At 42.6% G+C, this 20,900-nt stretch overlaps 1 protein-coding gene across 8 annotated transcripts in view; it reads left to right on the plus strand.

Moving 5' to 3' along the window:
• The window catches only part of TCF20 (transcription factor 20), a 131,953-nt gene that overhangs the window by 64,684 nt on the left and 46,369 nt on the right, over positions 1-20,900 (plus strand). The window contains exon 1 of one of the 8 annotated variants that reach the window (XM_075051529.1): positions 2,272-2,522. The exons of the other annotated variants lie outside the window; for them this stretch is intronic. The gene's annotated coding sequence lies outside the window, so the exon portion shown is untranslated. Of the gene's footprint in view, positions 1-2,271; positions 2,523-20,900 lie in introns of those variants that run through there. 8 annotated transcript variants of the gene reach the window in all.

Genomic DNA, 20,900 nt, shown 5'->3' on the forward strand with positions numbered 1-20,900 from the left:
GTTTAAGTTTAACTTAAGGTAGAGAAAGCACTTTAAGCACTCCTACCTTATAAATCTACATAAAGGATTGACCTCAATTGACGTTTCACTTCAAAATCAGAAAACAGATAATGGAAAATCAAATTGTAAAAACCTTGTCGAGTTCCCCCACCCCATTACAGCTTTTATCACAGTCCTGGATCCCCAGAGGGACTGCTGCTCTAACCAAGCTCTTAGTGTGCCGTGGCAGTCAACAAGATTAAGGCTGTTTGCAACTAGAGCAACCTCACAGTTTGTCACGGTGAATGTACTGTTGGAGCCTCTTCTTCAGGTGAAGGAAGCAATGACCTCCACCTCCCGTAAGTTAAGTGCCATGCCTTAAATGCTACATGCAAATGGGCAGCAAGTGCTGAGGAGAGCAGGGCGTTCTGTACTGTGAGAGCAGGCAATAAGGCAGTGCCCGTGCACTCCGGCAGCAATTCCCAACTAGCCAATGCGGAGCACATCGCAGTAATCTCATCTGAAGGAGATAAGATGTAGATCACAGCAGAAGGCTTGCCTCTGAAAGGAGCCATTGCCTCTCGAGTCCAAAATGGAGTGGAGGAGCAGGCGAGTCCTTCCTGGGCACTCCTGCTGCATAATTGCCCGGCTGGCAGCTGGGGAGCCCTTAACACCCGCGAATTGTTAGCTTGAAAGACAAATGGTAGGGGCACATGTAATTGTCGTCTGCTCCAGTTGTTTTCCCCGGACTATTGCCATCGCTGCAGTCTTATCTAGCTGAAATTTCAGCCAGTCTCTGAATTATTTGTGACAGATAATGCATGGTACAAGATGTGGTGGATTGTATTTATTTTTCATAAAGAGCAAGTCACCTGTGGGGGAGCCATCAGTGAAGTTATCAACTGGCTGTGCTTACAACACAGTCCTTCTAAACAGTTCGTTGCTTTTGGGGATAAGCAGGGGCCTTCTCTCAGAATAAGGCTTGCTGAGGATCTGGGGAACAAAGCTTGGGAAACAGGGCAGTTATTAAAGCTGTCATATCTGCTCAGTAAAGTTCCTGGCAAAGCAAGTTTTAAATGATGCTGGAGCTTTTTCTGCGCAGCACTTGGAGCTTCTCAGGCTGCCAGCCTCCTGCGTTTTCATGTGAAATGCTCAGAGTGGCAGATGGAGGAAGCTGTAGTGTCATACAGAGCTTCCTTTGCTGGCATGCAGGCTTAAATGAAGGAGATGATGATTTGACAGGCGCTGCTTCCTTGCTCTCAAGTGCCCCCTCCACCAGTCTCCTTGCCCCGTCACTCTCAAAAATCAAAAGTACAATTCGACGTAACTCCCCAGCTGGGTCGGGGGATCTCGGGAGGGCTGGGAGTACTGCTTCTAATTGCCCAAGCGGCGCCGACCCCGCTGGCCCCAGCCGGGCGGGCGGCGGCGAGCAGAGCCCGGGCACCGCCGCTGCCCCGCGCCTGGCGCGGCGCCGTCCGCAGCCTCCATGTTGTTTCCCCAGCTCCCCGCTAAGGCACCGCCGGTGCGGGGCCGGTTCGGGGCCCACCCGGCTCCGGCCTGCGGCCTGACCGGCGGCTCAGGGTGTGCTCCCGGGCTCTGGGCCGCAGACGGGGCTCCCCGGCCCCACCGGGAGTCCTGCCGGCCCCACCGGGAGGAGGCCGGGCGGGGAGAAGCGGCCAAGCAGAATAAATCCGGTTCCTAAAATAACTTGGGGGGTGGGTCGATGATTTACGAGAAGATTGAAATGGAAACTGCCACGGTCTCTCCCCCGAAAAGGCCGGAGCGGGCCCAGCAGCTGCTCGGGGGGCCCGGCGCCTCGCCGCGCTCTGCCTCTGCGGCGCCCGCCCGCCGGCCTCCCTTCCCCGGCGGCGGCCGCGCCGCCTTCGCCCTCGGGGGCCGCCGGGCGGGGGTCCCGGTGCGCGTCGCGGGGCGGGGCGACACGCGCGCCGGGCGCGCCTCGCCCACGTGCCGCGGCGCCGCCGCCCGCTCCCAGCCCGCGGGGCGGGACGAGACGGAGCGGAGCGGACCAGTCCCCGCGGCGGGGCACCGGAGGCGTGCGGTGGAGCGCGGCCCCTTTAAACGTGCGCGTGGTGGGAGGGGAGGTGGCTCCGCCGCGCCCCTCCTCCCGCTGCTGCGCGCGCGCACGCACGTGCATGCGCACGGGCGCGCGCGCCGCTCCCCCTCCCCTCCCCGCTCCCTCGCCCGGCTGGGACCCGCCGCCTCGCGCCGTTCCCGCTGGCGCGCGCTGCTCCCCAGCGCCCGCCGCCATTGGCTGGCGGGAGTCAGCTGACCCCGTGTTATTTCCTGTGTGTGTGTGTGTGCGCGCGCGCGTGTGTGCCTACCTGCCTCTGTGTGTGTGTGAGTGAGGGGAGAATGGAGCGAGACGCCCCCGGGCCCCCGCGCTCCCCCCGGCCCGGCCCCCGGCCCGCCGCCGCGCCCCGCCGCCCGCGCTGCTGAGCCGCCCCCGCCCCGCCCGCACCTCCCGCTGCGGCGGGGGGCGCCGGGGAAGGCGGCGGGGGGAGGGCGGGGAGGGAGGGTCGCAGGTAAGGGGCACCCGCGCTCGGGCCGGCCCGGGGGGTGTCGGGGTGTGGGGGAGGGCGGGCCGCGCGCTGGGGAGGCCGGGGCCCCCTCGGCAGTGCGGGAGTTTGCGTGGGAGGGGGTGTGGGGTTCTCATCTGTGAGTTGGAGGGCGAGCGTTGGGTACGAGGAGGGCTTGTGAAAGGGCTCCTGGGAAGTTCTCGTCTTAGCACGTCTAGCCCCACCCCCGGTTTTTTTTCTTTAAGGAAAAAATGTTTGTGTTTATGTGTGTTTAAAGAGGCCCTCGTGCTCCGCGCTGAGGTGCCCACCTGTTTTCCTGTCCCCAAGGAACGGTCTTTTGCAGGAATTGTGAAGTTTTTGCGGGGATGGGGGGATCGGAGCTTCCGTTGAAGGGGTAAATGATTAAAAATGTCGGAGAAGATGGGTGCACCCCGTGCACAATTGCAGTACAGGGACAGGCTGTGTTCTGAATGCTTGAGTTTCGTACTGCTTTTTTCTTTCTTGAGGGTTAACCTAGCGTTGCTCATTTGCAGAGATAATCAGAATATAGTTTGTTTGGCTGCCGTGAGGATCAGGTTGCCTGTTGTTAATGCTGCTTACTTTGCTGGAAGTTGTGTTTACGACTGCAGTTGGAAGTTATTTTTCCTTACCTTCAAGGAAGGAATAAGAAAGTTATTAACATAAGTATTTTAACCTATGTATCAGAGCTGCCTAATGATACTGGGACTCTGTTATTAAGTTGAAAACAGGAGCACGTTTGAATGTGAATCAACAAGTGATTGCCTCTGTGAGTAGATCTGGGACCACTGGAGTCCTGTATTTCTTGCATATACTGTCTTGTCCATAACATTCCCCCCTTCATTAAAAGGAGAGGCAGTGTGATTAAATTGCAGCATTGTTTCTTGTACCATTCCAGTTTTTTTTGTAATCCTCCTTTGAAAACAAAAGGGAAAAAAAAGAGAAAAAATACCTGTGAAGGGATTGAGGATCGGTTTCAGAGCTTTCTGTGTCTAGGTTAGCATTTTGAAAGCTATTCACGTCTGTGTCGCTTGTTGCCGTCTGTTGATTCATCCGTGGGTAATTCTTTGGAGTGTTTGATTTTTAGCATGCTTCCTGATCAATAGGTGTGCATGTAGCAGTTGGCTCACCTTTACCCAGTCTTTGTAGAACAATAAAGTGACTGGATGATGGAGATGCAGCAACCTCTGGGTTAGGTTTGTAGCATGTTGGCTGAACTCTATTCAAGAAGAGGTGGGGTTTTTCCACCTATTTTCTAGACTGCTTTTTTTGTTAGATAACTTTGGGTTTCTGAGTTTTATAGATGGGTATTGCATAGCATAACTAAGTCTATTTGGTTAAGTTTATGTGATAAATACTTCTTAGTACTGTTATGTGTGTGTTTTCATTTGGCTGAAGTGTTTAGTTTTGTTGTTTTTTTTTTCCTTAAACCTACATCTTTAAATAGGATTCCATATTAGTTCACTTTTAGTTGAGTTGTTTGAAGCTGTTTTTTCATCTGTTGTCTCTGCATTAGGTTCAGTTGGCATATAAAAAGGCAGCTGCACTAGCATACTGCAGAAAGAATTATTATTAAAGAAACAAAAGAGATATTTATTAGTTTAGTCATCTATGTCTTAAACTTTGTTAATGTTAGGAAAGGAGAAGAGTATTTCCTCACTTCTGTAAATTGCTGGTACATGAAATACATATTTTTGTGTTTTCTGGTTAAATTAGCAAGCAAACTACTGTGCCTTTGAGTGGGAGTATGACAGCACCTTTTGTATCAAAAATATGACTTGCCACTGTACATTTTTATTGCTTATAGTTTTGGGAATGACCTCAGGCAAGCTGATAGCTTTTGGGTTTTATATTAATAGACTTAAATGTCTGGGGGAGGTTTTTGGACCTTCTTGCAAGTTTGGTATTCTTCAGACTACCTAGCTTTAAATCTCTTAGTGTACTTTCTAGTAGAATAGTATGTGTTTTGACACAATTTGGCCTTTGATGTCTAAATCAGATTTCAGAGGCTTTGGGATTGATGAAACCTGCATTTTTGCTGAAATGTATACTTTAATAGACCTTTGCAGCCTGGGGCAGGTTAAGCATGGTTCCCTGCATGAAAACACTAGGAGCAGCTTGGTTGTGAGTGTCTTTAACAGGAGGTCAGGAATTTTTTTTTTTGTCCTTTTCTTAGTTAGTAATGTTTAATAAAGGAGGCTTGAGGTGAATTTTTATTAAAGGAGTAAATATGTTTCTATAATGCATAAATAGGATCTGAAGGTTATTCAAATGAATCAGAAAACTTTTTTGCGTATTAGTTGTAAAGGAGACCCCTTTTTATTGTCAGAAGAAGTTTTCTTAGCCTTCAACTGAAGAACTGGGGAGATATTAACCTCTTTACTCATTTTAAAGGATACTTGGATTAAACTTACAGACTTAAAGCAGTATAAGTAAAAACATTTTTAATATGGTTCTGTCTATGTTTGATACATGTATAAAGTCTGTAGGAGAAAGAGTGAAATGTGTAGGTTTTGGTTTTTTTTTCCACCTCCCTCTTCCTGTTGTGGAAATGTGGGCAAAGAAGTCCTTTTGGGCTCTTGGTACAATGTTAAAAAGAAAATCATTGCATACCCCCTTTCTCCCTTCCTTTTTAGGTCATGTTTAACTAAACCACCCGTGAAGCACAGCAAAATGGCAATAATGCTGCTCTTAGAAGGATCCCTTCATAGGAATTGTAGTGCACAATTCCTGTTGCTATTCTACCAGCTTGGCAGGTTGCTATCTGGAATGAGGGCATAATACGTAATAAACTTGAATAATTTCATGCTGCTTGCTTGGCTTCCCTATAATTTGAGATAAGGGTATATTTAAGAGTTTATAGCTGGCTTATGCATATCTTGCCATTTGACACAGGGTATGCCAGATCTCCATTTGGGTGGGGTAGCTTTTCAATTAAAACATGTATTTATTTTTTCATATGCTGTTCAGTTATATTTTATACTTACGAAGGGTGTTAGACTAATGTTTTTGGAACCTGAGTTCTTATAACTTTCAAAGATTTAGCAATGTTTTTGGCAGTGTTAGCTTCTCGGGCTTCAATGCATACCTTAAGTGGCTGTGTGAGAATTTGTGTTACTTAATCCCACGTTTGGCCTCTGAGACAGGAAAGATTATGTACAGCACTTTCTGAAGAGCCAATTAGCCTGCTGATTTGTTGGTAGAGACTGGACTGAGATCAACCAATTCCCCATTCAAGTATAATTAAACTGCAGTCCGATAGCAAAAGCTTTTTCTTGTCTGTTTTTGGTTGGTGTCTCTCAAAAAAACTTTTAAATTTCTGGTTTAGCTTTTTGGACTTCTAAAATAAAAAATAAAGGTAGTTGTAAGTATTTTTAACCACTTCTAATAGTGTTGATGTACTATGTAGAAATTTTTTTTGGTAGAAAACTGTTTAATACTACTGATAGGGGAAACAAACACAATGTAAGTGGAGGTTTGTACTTCTCTAAAATCATGCAGGAGAGGCTATTGTATTCTGGTAATGGGATCCTGTTTCTATCAAACTTTTCTTATTAAAAAAAAAAAGTTGGTACTGTTACTCTTCTGACCTGGGTCCCCCCTCCCTTTCAGTTCCTGATTAGACTTCAGTCTTGACTGTCTGGAAAATGGAAGATTCTGTCCTACAGCCATGTACAGCACTGCCAGTGCATCTGTGGCACACTATTGTCTAGCTACAACACTCCTTGATTTCTTCAGCTGAGCCTTTCCATTACTGCTTACCACTAAGTTATGTATTGGTTTGTTTTGGGAGACTTGGAAAAGCATATAATTTTCTTCACTATGCATGTACATGGGTTTCCTTTCATTTTTAAAAAGCGGGGGGCGGGGGGGGGAAGCCAGACCCAAGGACTCAAAAGTTGAGGCTGGTGTGTAATCAAAAGCGGATTGTGTTTAGCCCTGTTGGATGAGATTAGTTCAGGATGTTCTGGAGTCTGCGATATGCTGCCTATTTGCCTTTAATTTTCACATCTTTTTGTCTTCAAATTTTACCAACTCTTGAACTTGTTTGTGCTGCATTTGTGAACAACAGCACAAGCAGTCAAACTTCCAGTTTTGACCTGGATACACGAAAGCATTCATGTTGCAGTAAACCTCTTGTTTTTTCCTGCCTCTTGTCTAGTGATTCCTCAACAACAGAGTTAAGAAGTGGTAGAAGAAAGCACAAGCATCTTCTTGTCAGCTCTACCTGGTGACAGTGAATAGGCGTGTGCTTTTCCCAGTGCTCTTTGTGTTTCTTCTTTTTACCACAGTGTTTGTAACTGGTGATAACATTGGAAGAGTGGAAAAAAAATGTTACCAGGTTCTTTGTCTGAGAGCCCTGGCTTGGGTCCCTTTGAGATTTGATCTGTTCTCCATTTGAGAAGCCCATTATTTCTTGCCTGTGTTGTGATGCAACAAATACAAAAAAAGCTAGGAAAATTACTTTTTTTTTCTTCCTCTTTGTTGTAAGCATGCAGCATGCCTGTGTTCATACCGATAACTGTATATGGAATCGTTGAGTATTCTGTGCTGGAATATCATTATTTATTTTGGAGTATTTTACTAGTATAAACTCAGTCATCTAATTGCTAGTAAATTGCAAGTCATAAACAGAACCCTCCGATGAGTTCTGATAAGAGCTCAGTACTTAGCTAGAAATTGTATGGGGAGCTACTGTGCTAGAATCTTTAACACAGTTTATTGGAATTACTGTTCATATTGCTTTTCCTGTAAAAAATATGTGCTGCAAACTCTGTCTTGGTAATAGCATTTAACTGAACTAGAGACTTGGTATTAGCAGAGCTGAATATAGATGGCTTGTGTCCATATACAACATCGCTAATGACTATGAAAAACATACCTAAAACTTATTAGCTGAAAGAAAAATATATGCTGTCACACCTGCCAGAACTTAAAGGAATACACCATTGTACACCATAATGAAATGTTGTTACTCACCTTCCAGTTCAATATCTGCAGTTTGCTGTTACCTTTGGTCAAATGCCTGGATACATTTGAATTTCCATGAGATTTGATTTGTCCAACAGTGTTTCCTATGAGTAGAAGTTCTGGAACAGTGGGAACACTGTATGTGATTTTATTTATTTATTTATTTATTAGTAACATAAATGGTTATCTGATAAATGTAGTGAATGCTGTGTGATCAGCATTATATTGTCTGCTGGAAATACAATACAGCAGAGGGGAAGCGGTCTAGGAGGTTCCTGGAGTGTGTGGAAGATAACTTCCTGACACAGCTGGTGACTGAGCCAGCTAGGGAGGGTGACCTGCTGGTCCTGTTTGTGAACAGAGAAGGACTTGTGGGTGATGTGGTGGTTGGAGGCCATCTTGGGCATAGTGATAATGAAATGATAGAGTTTTTGATTCTTGGAGAAGTAATGACGGGGGTCAGTAGAGCTGCCACCTTGGACTTCAGAGGGCAGACTTTGGCCTGTTCAGGAGCCTGATTGACAGAGTCCCTTGGGAAGCAGTCCTGAAGGGCAGAGGAGTCCAGGAAGGCTGGACGTTCTTCAAGAAGGACATATGAAAGGTGTAGGAGCAGACTGTTCCCATGGGCCAGAAGATGAGCCAGCGGGGAAGACTGGCCTGGCTGAACAGAGAGCTTTGGCTGGAACTCAGGGGAAAAAAAAAGAGTTTATGACCTTTGGAAGAAGGAGCAGGCAACTCAGGAGGACTACAAGGATGTTGTGAGAGTATGCAGGGACAAAATTAAAAGGGCCAAGGCCCAACTAGAACTTAATCTGGCTACTGCTGCAAAAGGCAATTAAAAAAATATTTGTTTCTATAAAGACATTAGCAACAAAAGGAGGGCTAAAGAGAATCTCCATCCTTTATTGGATGCAGGGGGAAACATAGTGACAATGGCTGAGGTACTTAATGCCTTCTTTGCCTCAGTCTTTAATAGTAAGACCAGTTGTTCTCGGGGTACCCAGCCCCCTAAGCTGGAAGGCAGGGACGGAGAGCAGAATCAAGCTCTCGTAATCCAAGGGGGAAATGGTTACTGACCTGCTGCGCTGCTTAGACACACGCACACAAGTCTATGGCGCCGTACGGGATCCACCCAAGGGTACTGTCATACTGTAACCCCAGCCAGCAACTAGGCACCACGCAGCCACTCGCTCACTTCCCCCCCCCTTCCCCCAGCCAGTGGGATGGGGGAGAGAATCAGGGAAAATAAAAAAAAAGTAAAACTTGTGGGTTGAGATAAGAACAGTTTAATAGGACAGAAAGGAAGAAAATAATGGTAATAATAAGATGACAGTAATAAAAGAATTGGAATATACAAAACAAGTGATGCACAGTGCAATTGCTCACCACTTGCCAACTGATGCCCAATTAGTTCCCAAGTGGCGAACTGCCCCCCCGGCCACCTCCCCCCAGTATATATACTGGGCATGACATCACATGGTATGGAATATTCCTTTGGCCAGTTTGGGTCAACTGTCCTGGCTGTGTCCCCTCCCAACTTCTTGTGCCCCTCCAGCCTTCTCGTTGGCTGGGTATGAGAAGCTGAAAACTCCTTGACTTAGTATAAACCCTACTTAGCGACGACTGAAAACATCAGTGTGTTATCAGCATTCTTCTCGTACTGAACCCAGAACATAACACTATACCAGCTACTGGAAAGAAAATGAACTTTCTCCCAGCCAAAATGAGGACAGGTGCTGAGGGAGCTGGCGGAAGCGCTCACAGAGCCACTTTCAATCATTTATCAGCACTCCTGGCTAACCGGGGAGGCCCCAGTTAACTGGAGGTTAGCTAATATGACACCCATCCGCAAGAAGGGCTGGAAGGAGGTTCTAGGGAATTGCAGGCCTGTCAGTCTAACCTTGGTGCCAGGGAAGGTTATTGAGCAGATCATCCTGAGTGCCATCACACAGCACGTACAGGACAACCAGGTGATCAGGCCCAGTCAGCATGGGTTTATGAAAGGCAGGTCCTGCTTGACTGACCTGATCTCCTTCTATGACAAGGTGACCTGCTTAGTGGATGAGGGAAAGGCTGTGGATGTTGTCTACCTAGACTTCAGGAAAGCCTTTGACACCATTTGCCACAGCATTCCCCTGGAGAAACTGGCTGCTCATGGCTTGGATAGGCGTACTCTTTGGTGAGTGAAAAACTGGCTGGATGGCCGGGCCCAAAGAGTGATGGTGAATGGAGTCAAATCCAGTTGGTGGCTGGTCACAAGTGGTGTTCTGCAGGGCTCAGTATTGGGGCCAGTTCTGTTTAATATCTTTATCAATGATCTGGATAAGGGGATTGAGGGCACCCTCAGTCAGTTGGCAGATGACACCAAGTTGGGTGGGAGGGTTGATCTGCTGGAGGGTAGGAAGGCTCTGCAGAGGGATCTGGACAGGCTGGATCAATGGGCCAAGGCCAATTGTAGGAGGTTCAACAAGGCCAAGTGCCAGGTCCTGCACTTGGGTCACAATAACCCCATGCAATGCTACAGGCTTGGGGAAGAGCATCTGGAAAGCTGCCCGGTGGAAAAGGACCTGGGGGTGTTGGTTGACAGCTGGCTGAATATGAGCCAGCAGTGTGCCCAGGTGGCCAGGAAGGCCAATAGCATCTTGGCTTGTGTCAGAAGTCTGTGGCCAGCAGGACTAGGGCAGTGATCATCCTCCTGTACTCGGCACTGGTGAGGCCGCACCTTGAATACTGTGTTCAGTTTTGGGCCCCTCACTGCAAGAAAGACATTGAGGTGCTGGAGTGTGTCCAAAGAAGGGCAACAAAGTTGGTGAAGAGTCTAGAGCACAAGTCTTATGAGGAGCGGCTGAGGGAGCTGGGTGAGTGTAGTCTGGAGAAAAGGAGCCTGAGGGAAGACCTTATTGCTCTCCACAGCTACCTGAAAGGAGGTTGTAGTGAGTTGGTGTTCAGTCTCTTCTCCCAAGTAACAAGTGATAGGATGAGAGGAAATGGCCTCGAGTTGTGTCAGGGGAGGTTTAGATTGGATATTAGGAAAAACTTCTTCACCGAAAGGGTTATCAAGCATTGGAACAGGCTGCCCAGGGAAGTGGTGGAGTCACCATCCCTGAAGGTATTTAAGACTGGCACATAGGGACATGGTTTAGTGGGACTTGGCAGTTTTAGGTTTGTAGTTGGACTTGATGATCTTAAGGGTCTTGTTTCTATGATTCTATGTTATCATGTCTTTTGTTTCTCAGCTTCCATTCAAGGGAAAAAAAAGAGTGAAGTCAACAGTGTTCTGTCATATGGTGTACATTTTGGTTTGCTACTGTAAGTTTTCCCTGTCTCTCTTGGTGCATGTGGAAGTGGGGAGGTTTCCCTTCTCCCAGTATATTTGCATGCAATGTTGCGCTCACCAGGTTTTCTGATGTTCTTGATCTTGACCATACCTTGTTCCTATTGCTACATAAAAATAGTCTTTTTAGAGAGGTCTGGAAAAGTGTGAAAGACACTTAGCAGGCAGTGAATCAAATGAGTTGGGCAAAATTGTTACAGAAGGTAGTAGCAGATTGTCTTTGTATAGCAGGGCATTGCTGAGTGAGTGGCAGATTCTCTTCTGTACTGCTGGAGAGCGGAAGTAGCGGGAGCATAATTGAGAATTGCTCCAAAGTGACACTATTTATTTTGCATGGAAAAACCTAAACTATGCTATCCTTATCCCCCTTCCCTCCAAATTATGGCACTGTAATGGAGAAACATCTTCCCTTTGCCTTAGTCTCCCATTCACTGTGAGAGTGCATAAAGAAAACTTAACTTTACGCATTATTGTTTGGTTGCCGGCTGTGGTAAGGGATTGGCTTTGGTGATGACTCAGGGAGGTCCACTGCAGTGTGGTATTCTGCATCTCTGCACTTCTGACTTCAGTCAGCATCATGTTTACTGCAGTTTAGGGAGCAGGGTGGTGATTCTTGCCTTCTGGTCTTCTCCCCTTTTGTGCTGGGGTACTTTTGTACATTTCATATTTTGTGCCTCATGTACGTACAGTATCTTCTCATGTTCTAGTTATGAGAGACAAAGCTTTTTTCTTTCTTGAGAATTGCTCAGTTAAGTACATGTTGTTTGAATGAAGGTAGTATCCTGCAATTAGGATACAGAAATTTGACTTGTCTTGTTCATTTTGTGAGTTCCCTTGTCTTTTTGCCTTGCAGAAATATAGTTTGCTGTATGTTTGAAAGGTGGAATTTGTGGAAAAGTGAAGGGGTGTGTATATATAATAGAGCTGCTGGAAGTGAAAAAGGGAGGAGAAGAGGTTGTCTGTATGTATACTCTACAGCCTAATCAAAAGGCTGTTGAAGCTGGTGAAAAAAAGTGAATCTGGATCAAGCTCACTGGGGAAAGCACACCTCTTAGCTCAATGAGGAACGTGGTCAGGAATTTCCTAGGTGTGGATGGGAGGAGGAATTGGGAAATAAACTTCCTTGCTTATCCATAGAAATGTAGTGTTTATAAAGACTTTGTTAGGCCATGTTTACTCATGAAATTTGTCCTGATTAGCTCCATGTCTACACTGCCCTTCTGAAATAAGCTAAGGAGTAAGATCCTTTTGCCCAGTTGGTTAACAAGACATGAAGAATTAAATCAGGAGCAATTCTCAAGGTAAAAGTCAATGACTTGTCTTTGTTGTCATCTTTCTAGCTGAAACAAGGTAGCAAACTTTTCAGTTTTTCATTGAATGTTTGGATGCTTTACAGCAAGGGAGGAAACAGCATCTTGTCTTTATGTTCTTGTAATAGAACTCTATGATGCATTAGCGTTATGGAATGATTATATATAATCCATCATGTATGCTTTATGTTAATTGTCCCTCTTTATTTAGCCTCCTCTTGAGGGAAGCAGGATGGAGGAAGGAACAGTGGAGTCTTCTGGCTTTGTTTTTCTCTTTTCCTCGGATGAATGACTGCAGGAACTCAAGTTTAACAGAATGATAGGGCTGATTCTCAGAGTAGTGGACCATCTAAAGCTCCCTCTGTCTTACTTTGAAATCTGAACTATAGCATTGCCAAAAATTACACTCAGAGTGCAGCATCTTTATTATCCTCCACTAATCTGTATTTATAGAGGTGTTCGTTCTTCTCTGGTGCTGAATTCATCCCTCCTCTTTGCTTTCAACTGCTGACTTTCTTCAGGATGTATGCTCTGGGATACAAGGTGGAATACGTGCAGTGGAAGCTTCGTCCATCAACTTTCCAGCAGTCTCAAACACTGCCTGACACTATCGCTGTGGTGATACTGAAATCTCTTGGGGGAGGAGAAAGCTTTAGACCCCAGCTGTGAGAAGAGCTGCAGTTGCAGCTTGTTCATTTCTGTGAACTGCTTATGCTTATTAGAGTTAATTTTGTGACTGTGGTGTAGTCTGACTACTGTTGTTATTCACTGTGCCTTTGGCTGGGGCAGCAGAACTTAGAAGCATGAAGTTAAGTGTCCGCAATTTAAAGTGACAGGGTATGGTATCTTGTTTGTTGGTTATGGTGGCCTGAGTTTATACCACATAATTTCAAACATTTAACTGAGGTGTATTAAAAGTTTAATCACTTTACATGCATAAAATTGACATGGAAAGAGACCTTCTGGAAGGCTTTCATTGACTCCATCAGGGAGCTGATGAGAGTCAGCCAATTTAAGTGCTTTAGGCCAAGGCTTAATGATACAGGAATTTAAAAAACTAGGAACTTAAGGAGTTCTTAATTGTTTGCTCCAACACTGCAGTATGCTGCCTCCTCTCTGTCATCTCTCTGTTGGTTATGGCAGTATAACTACAGTGGGGATGCATAATTAAATGGTTCAAGAAACTGAGCCCATCTGAAAAATCCAAAGAAAACTTGCAGTGCTGGGGTGGGAATGAGAGTCTTGGGGATGGGAAGGTAGGAAGAGGAAGAAGCTCCTTAAAATAGCACTGCCACTGAAGTAATCTTTTTGTTGAATCACTTAAATGTATGAAGTTCTTTTGTATTAATCTGACCTGTTTCTTCTGTCTCCCTGTAACCGTGGCTGTCGTCTTAGTCTCTCCCTGTTAGTCTCTTTTAGGAGACAACACTTAAATTGTAGGAATGGGTCTGCTTCAACTTTTGGCTTCAGCGTGAGGCAGATGCTGTGGAATCTAGAGACTGGAGGAATGAATGAGCAAAGTGATGTTTAGAGGATATAGGTTGTAGGAGACAAGGAGAGATGTCAGGGAAAGAAAAGTTGTTGGGTTTTTAGTGTGAAAATCTTAAAAATACTTGGATTTTTTTTTTTTTTTTTTTTTTTTAGGGAAGCTCAACCACTTCTTCCTTATGTTAGAGAAAAACTTTATTTTCTGCTAACTTTTTATCAGTAAACATCGTATGGCCTTGAATGCATTTTTTTTCTCAAGTCTTCCATTGCAAGAGTTTTTGCAGACCTTCCACACCCAGATTGCTCTTAAATCTGTGTCACTTTATGGGGATGAAGTGCTAAATTGATAGGAAGAATGATAACCTTGGCTAGTGAAACTTGAAAGTGGTATAGTGCATAGCTAAATTTCTTGTGTTCTCTTAAAGGAACAAAAATTATCTGTAAGAATTTTGGAGCACATAAATTGGAGTACTGCTTTATTGCAATTGGACAGCAATTCTTTAATTTGTTAAAGTAGATCAAGGTTATATTTCTACCTGATTTTAATGTTATTACGTATAATGTAACTAGGTGATACTATCCTCAACAATGGTTTCATCCTGATCAATGAATTTAATTCTTGTATACAGTGCATAACCTGTATTGTAGTAACACTTTGCACATAACTGATAGAGATTTTGTGTTAATTTACTTTATTTGCCTTGACGAGTTCCCGGGAGTCTTAGTTACAGGCTCATTGCACCAGGCATTGAAAAAAAGAATAAAAAGACTTAATTGTATAGACTACATTGAATAGAAAAGACAGACATGTATTACAGGTAATATTAAATATGACCCAAGTATTCATCTCAGCAACTTGTCATAATTTCAAGAGATAATGCATTTAAGACTTTAAAGGCAGGGGCTACTACTTAGTATGAACAAATTATAAAAGTTAATTAAAAATAATGTGGTAGATTTTTTTTTTTTCTTAAATGCTGTATAGTTCTGAGTATCTTTGGTATGGGATTAATTTCTTCAATGAAAGTGGGAGCTTGGACAGATGGAACCTGGCAACCTTGCTCATACTTTTCCACTTCCCTTTTGCAATTACTAATTGATTTCTCCTTTTCACTGTCTTCAGTTTTGTAACTGAAAGGTGAACGTTTGGTGAGAGTTGTGATGCCTCTGCTGAACGTCCTGTCTTACATGTCTGATGAGGTGAAGAACAGATGAGAAGCTGTCCTTGAAATGGTTGCTCAGATTTTGCTGTATTGACGAAGCAGACATGATGTTTGAGTGTTTGGAGGAATTAGAGATATAGACACAGGTGAATTTGCAGTAAGAGGCATATAATGAGTTGCCAGACTTTTCAGAGTAGTGAATTGGGTTAGGATGTGCAGTCAGCCGATCTGCAGCTTGGAGAAAAGAAATGAGGAGCTGAGGGTTCAGTATTATTTTCATTTTGATGCTGGGAAGGGTTGTTTGACTGTTGTGTGAAGATGAAGAGCCTTTTAAATATGAACTTCTGATTTCAAGAGCACTTCAGTAGCCATGCCACTTAAGCAGTTCCTGCTGTGTCCATTTTGCTGGTACAAATGTTTGCGTAGTGATACAGTGAATGGATCTGTCAGTTCAGAAATGGCTTTTCTCCCTCACAGAAGTGTTTCTCAACTGTATCAGTTCCCTGATCTGGCTTGCTGCATTAATGGCTGTGTTAACACTGTGGAGGAGGCTGGTCCTCTTAAGCTAGTGCGGAGAGGACTGACCCTATATGTGAAACCAAAATTGTTGTTTTAATCTTTGACATGAAATGGAATCTGACTGATTTGCTTAGATTCTTATTAAAATAGCGCTGTTAAAAATTTAGATCGATAACTTTCAGCAATCGGTTTGTGGATTTTTAAAAGCTATTTAAGTGCTTCTGTGCTGTCGATTGAGACTGAGAACCAATGACATAGTAATAAAACCAGACATATAAAATCAGATAAAATTCTGCTGAACTTTGACCATTAGTTATATTTATAGAAATGCATGTTTTCTTAGCACCACAACTTTAATACCAGCTTACAACAAAATTTTGTTTTTGTCAAACTTACTTCATGTTTAAGAGTATGAATTTAACAGTACACTTCACTCAAAGTGCAGAGCTAAACTGGAGATGGTATTTTAGTTCTGTTCATGTAGTGAGTAAGAAAGACTTGCAGTTGCAAAAAATCTGGTTGGGTATTTTTAATATGGTGTTAGATAAATGTTCTTTGAAAAAAAAATTAGAAAAATAGTTCGGGGGTGGGGAAAGAAATCAACAGTCAAATAATAGCCACATGCAAAATTGATTATTTGTTGTTGTTGTTTGTTCATATGATGCCTTTTATTATAGCAGTTGTATACTCTGAATATGTCTGTTCACATCTCCCCTGTGAGACAGGAAGATGCAATGACTCAGGCTTAGTAAAATTTTCTGTGGCCGCTTAGGGAAATATATGAAATAAGAAGTGAATGTAGATCTTATCTAGCACAATAATCCCCAGAACATTCTCCTCTCTCAACTGACAAAGCTCAGTGTGTTTCACTGTGTTCCTTCTGCCACGTTCATCTGTTCTTCACCCATTGTGAGAAACGTTTCCTTAATTGTTTGTACTTAAGCTCATACATACTGACTTTCTGAAAAGCTGTACAGACATTTTGATAAAGCAGGCATAGTGTATCTGTGAGATGATGGAAACTAGTTACAATCCACTTGGCCAAACTTTAGCTCATCTGAGGAATCTTTTGATGAAGTTTTTCATTGGGCAGGACGAAATTCAGGTTTTTTGACGAGACCGGTATTAGCATTGATTTGCAAGACATTGCTAATATGTATTAGTATTAGACACTTAAGCATGTTTAAAAATTACATATGGGTGTTTTTAGGACAGGTTGTGATTTTTTTTTAATTTTCTTTTTTGGAATGTAAAATTCCATTTATTAGTAACACAGTATTCTGGTTTTAACTTCAATTTTTATATACTTTCCAAGATACTTTAGCTACTTCAGTTTATCTACTTCAACAGGTTCTGGCACTCTCAGTGAAAATTGTATACTGTGGTGTAGTAAGGCTTCTTTGATAGAATTAATTACAATGGCTTTGTGAGAGCCAGATTTGACTGCAGTTTTCTCTAAAAGTGCAGTGGTGAGTAAGACAATAGCAGAGTTTCCCATGTCTTAGATCATTCTGTTTATTTCTAATATGCAAAAGTAACTTTTAATGGAGCAGGATCTGAAACAGCTTTATAGAAAGGTACGAAGAGGATCTGTCTAAAGTTCAGGGTAACCACAACTTCTAGAAAGAAGTGAGCAGTATTACTGCTTGGACAAACTGGTGATATTTTTAAGTGCTGGCTGTCTCGGTTTACTTCCATATCACATCTAAAGTTGAAAACTAAAAGTGGTTTCCCTTTTCTTTTAAAAAGGCATCAAATGTAGAAGAAGTAAGTTACACCTGTTACTTTAAGTGCAGTCTTAGGTTTGATCCTTAAGTTCGTGTACTTGTGGCATAGCTGATTTGCCTTCTCTTAAAAGCAGCAGAGTGGGTAATGTTCCTCCCAAACTGAAACAAGTTCAGTCTATTCCCAGCCATTGCTCAGGTGTGCAAGTAATAACTGTGTACCTGCAGAAATGCGGGTTAGCAACTTGGTCTTGACAATGGAAATGATACTCAGTACAATCTTTTTTTCCTATATTTCAGGCTTAATTTGGATCCTGGGGATTGTTTACTTACAAATTATACCACTGAGTTGCTCATACTCAAGTTCTGCCTCGGTGGGTTTTTTTTGGTTGTGGGTGTGCTCTGCTACTTTAAGAAGATAAGTGAGGAAGGACAAAACCAGTAATTTTTGTGTTTTGTATGGGTTGTGACTAGAAATGGCTATGGAGATGTATGTATATCTCTGTTATTTGCACAGCATTTGGCAAATAAGTCTATTTTAATCAGAAGCCTGTACACTCTATAAAAACCTCACTTGTTCCTGTACATTTTTGGACTATGAAAAATGGTATCTTACTGTTTGTCACCTGCCTGTAACTACATTTTCTCTCCTGATAAGCATGCTAGGAAGTGAGAGGTCTTTGACAGATCACTGAAAATATATTACATTTGACTGCTGCCTGAGACTTTTCTCCACAGATGGGTCACAGTAGTCAACCCAAATCTAAAGAAAATTTAACGAAGCAGAAAGACCTCACTTACGTCCTACAGAATTAAGTGAGCTGGTTTCATTTGCTCCTTTATAGGCTTATCATTAAGAATTAAGCATATCCCCACAGTATTTTGTTTTTTGTCTCACTTGTTTTGAGCTGTCTGTCTGTAGTGATGCACTACTATGCTGGCTGGCATCAGTGTTACATGGGAAGATCTGGACAGCTGTCCTGTATTTGTCCAATCTTTGATAGTCAGGACAAAGAAGTTTTAAAGATTCATATGGATTTAAAAAACCTAGCACGGTATGTTGCAGAAGATCATTTCACACAGTAATCTTGGTGTGGGAGTACTGATGAACCCTGTTAATCAGCAATGGTTGTGGTCGGTCTCATATACATGCATGAACTGTTGAAAGATGCTTACGTGCTGTTGACTACCATTTGATAATCTTGCTCAGAGTAGGTTCACAATGCAGTAGCTCCATATTTTGAGGAACTGCTATGTTAACAAAGGTCTTCTACAAGACTGTTTCAGACGGTTAAACAAGAGACAAAATTGCATTGCAGATGTGCTTAAAAATAAGTTCATGAGGAGAAGACGGGTTGGAAGACTGCCTGAAATAACTTCAGATGTTTCACAAATAAGTCTGAGATATGGATAAGAGGACCTACTGCTTCTCTCAGTTTGTGACTTATGTGCAGTGATTTTGTAAGTGAGGCTGTTTCTTTATCAGCCACACAAGCTTGTAATATGCTTCCTTTGTTCCTACCAGGTTGAAGGCAAATTTTGATTACTGGGCTATTGGGGAGGAAACAAATGTGCTGGAGCAGAGTGAAACTGCTTAGCCTAGTGGATGTGGTCTATAATCTCTAGATGGATATGCTTAGATGGCTCTACAGCTACAGGCTATAAATATTTGAAGAGAATCATGAAGCTTTATTGAGAGAGCTGGATGCACATGTAGTGAGAGTGTAGGTGTGACACTGGAGTAGTGGAAGCTGTGCCAGAATTTTACCTTGCTTTTGAATAAATGTGGAAGGCTTTGGATGTTTTTGTCATGTGTGTTGGAAAACACTGTAAATGTGTGTAATTTGTGGCTGTTAATGGAGCACTTTTTTTGGAGGTGGGACTTTGCCCCTTCTGCTGGGGATGGGATTATGGATGTACACCACCATTATGGAGTTTTAATATGATTGTGTTGTAGTCTGTAGTTGCAGCTGGTGTATCGTTCTCTTGGGTTCCTGCATGTGGAGCAGTTGAAAATGTTTTCTTTAAAGGCTTCTAGTAAAAATTTAATCAAATAAATATATCTTTCCTGTGGATCTAGGTAGACTTTGAAGGCCTCATCTGTCTGAATGTATTTTATTAACAAGGCTTGCCCATGGAATTATTCTTGGTGGTTTTGCTGAGAACATAGCACTTAGATCTAAGCACTTTGCAATGCTGTTATTATTAAGAAAGATTATTACAGTAGTAATTGTAATAATCCTGTATTTATAGTACATTAATGACAGGAAATGTGCTATATGTCTTAAGTTATCAGCGATGTAATGGATTGAAGCACCTCCTATCTTTTCTTACTCCTGTTATTAATGAAATGCTTTTTTTCTTTTTTTTGGCTGCTACTCTACTGGTTGTGTTACTCAAGTTAAGCTCCTTGTGAGTTAATCAAAGCAAGTGTTATTCTGTAGGAGACATGAAAACTGAAAGCTTTTGCTTAGGGCACCAGTAATTTAAGTTCTCCTGATGAAAATTTTTTATTTATTTGTTAGCGTAAAATCCCAGATTAAAAAAATTAATAAATTGAAGGGGAAAAACATGTTCTTCCTGTTTTGAATTAGCATATGGATCTTCTGGCCTAAATAAATATTATGTGATTGCATAAGATCATGGAGGATAGGAATTTGTGCCTCAGGTTGATCTTTACTGGATCTGTGTTCCTAAAGGTATTTTACGGCATCTTGTGCTGTCGCTGTTCCATTATGTAATTAAAATGATTCTTTTTTTAATAGTGAGGAAGTCTTAAGAATGTTTCCTAGTATTGTTAATGTATATTAGCAGTTTTCAAGCCTTTGTTAGTATTATTATAGAAGGATGAATATAATCAGTGATTAAAGTTTTTGTATGATGTAATACAAAAGAGGCTTCCTGAGACCTTGTTCAGGCTATGCAAAGTAAGCTTTATTAAAAGTCATATATAAAAATTAGGCTGAGATTCTGTGAGAGACTGAGCCTGTGATGAGGATGAAAGTGTTGCTTTCATGAGAAGAGGACACAAAGCACGTGACTGTCAGGGTGTGCATGCAGTCTCCATAGCACATGAATGCTGCTGATTGCAGAGCGCCAAACTACTTATCTAGAGAAGCTGCTTTTTAACATCTGCCAGTTACAGTAGATGTTCTCTTACCTTTAGTTTGATAACTTCCTTCTGTTTCTATGTATGGGTTTTTTCCTGCTTTTTTTGTCCCATTTTTCACCTTAACAACAAGTCATACAAAAGAGGAGAAAGAAGCTTGCATTAGGTATCCCAGTTTTGAAGGCAGGAGCTTTAAACTGATGAAACATCAAAGGGAATAATTTGGGAATAAGGAGGGGTTTATCCATAAGAAGCCCAAACTGGACAGATTGGCACAGTGTGGCATTTATAAAAGTGTTATTCATGTGATATATGTAGTCTTTAAAATGCTAAAAAAGTGGAAGTTCAGCAGAACAGCAGATCTTTCTTACAGTATGACACCTAAAATGTTAGAGTATAGGATTAAAACAGCAGTAAAGTTGACTTCCTAGACGGGGAGAGACAGAATTGGAAGTATTAACAATTTGAAAGTTCCCTTCTGATTCTAGTAAATGTTTTGTAAATATTCTTGTGGACATCAAGCTGCATGAACCAAGGCTACAACACAAAGATGCCTTTGAGTTAGCAGAGAGGGATTGTGGAGACATGCATTGCAGTGGGTTTTTTCGTGTGTGTTCTGTAGCCTGCATGCACAAACAGATAGTAGAACCCCAAATATAAGCAGGGTATCTTTCTGAAAGACCCTAATGGTAGAGTTAGAGCCTTCTGTATATGATATACATATTAGTAAAAAAAAATAATCTTGAGA

Source organism: Buteo buteo, chromosome 19, assembly GCF_964188355.1.
Source record: "Buteo buteo chromosome 19, bButBut1.hap1.1, whole genome shotgun sequence".
NCBI classification, from domain to species: Eukaryota; Metazoa; Chordata; class Aves; order Accipitriformes; family Accipitridae; genus Buteo; species Buteo buteo.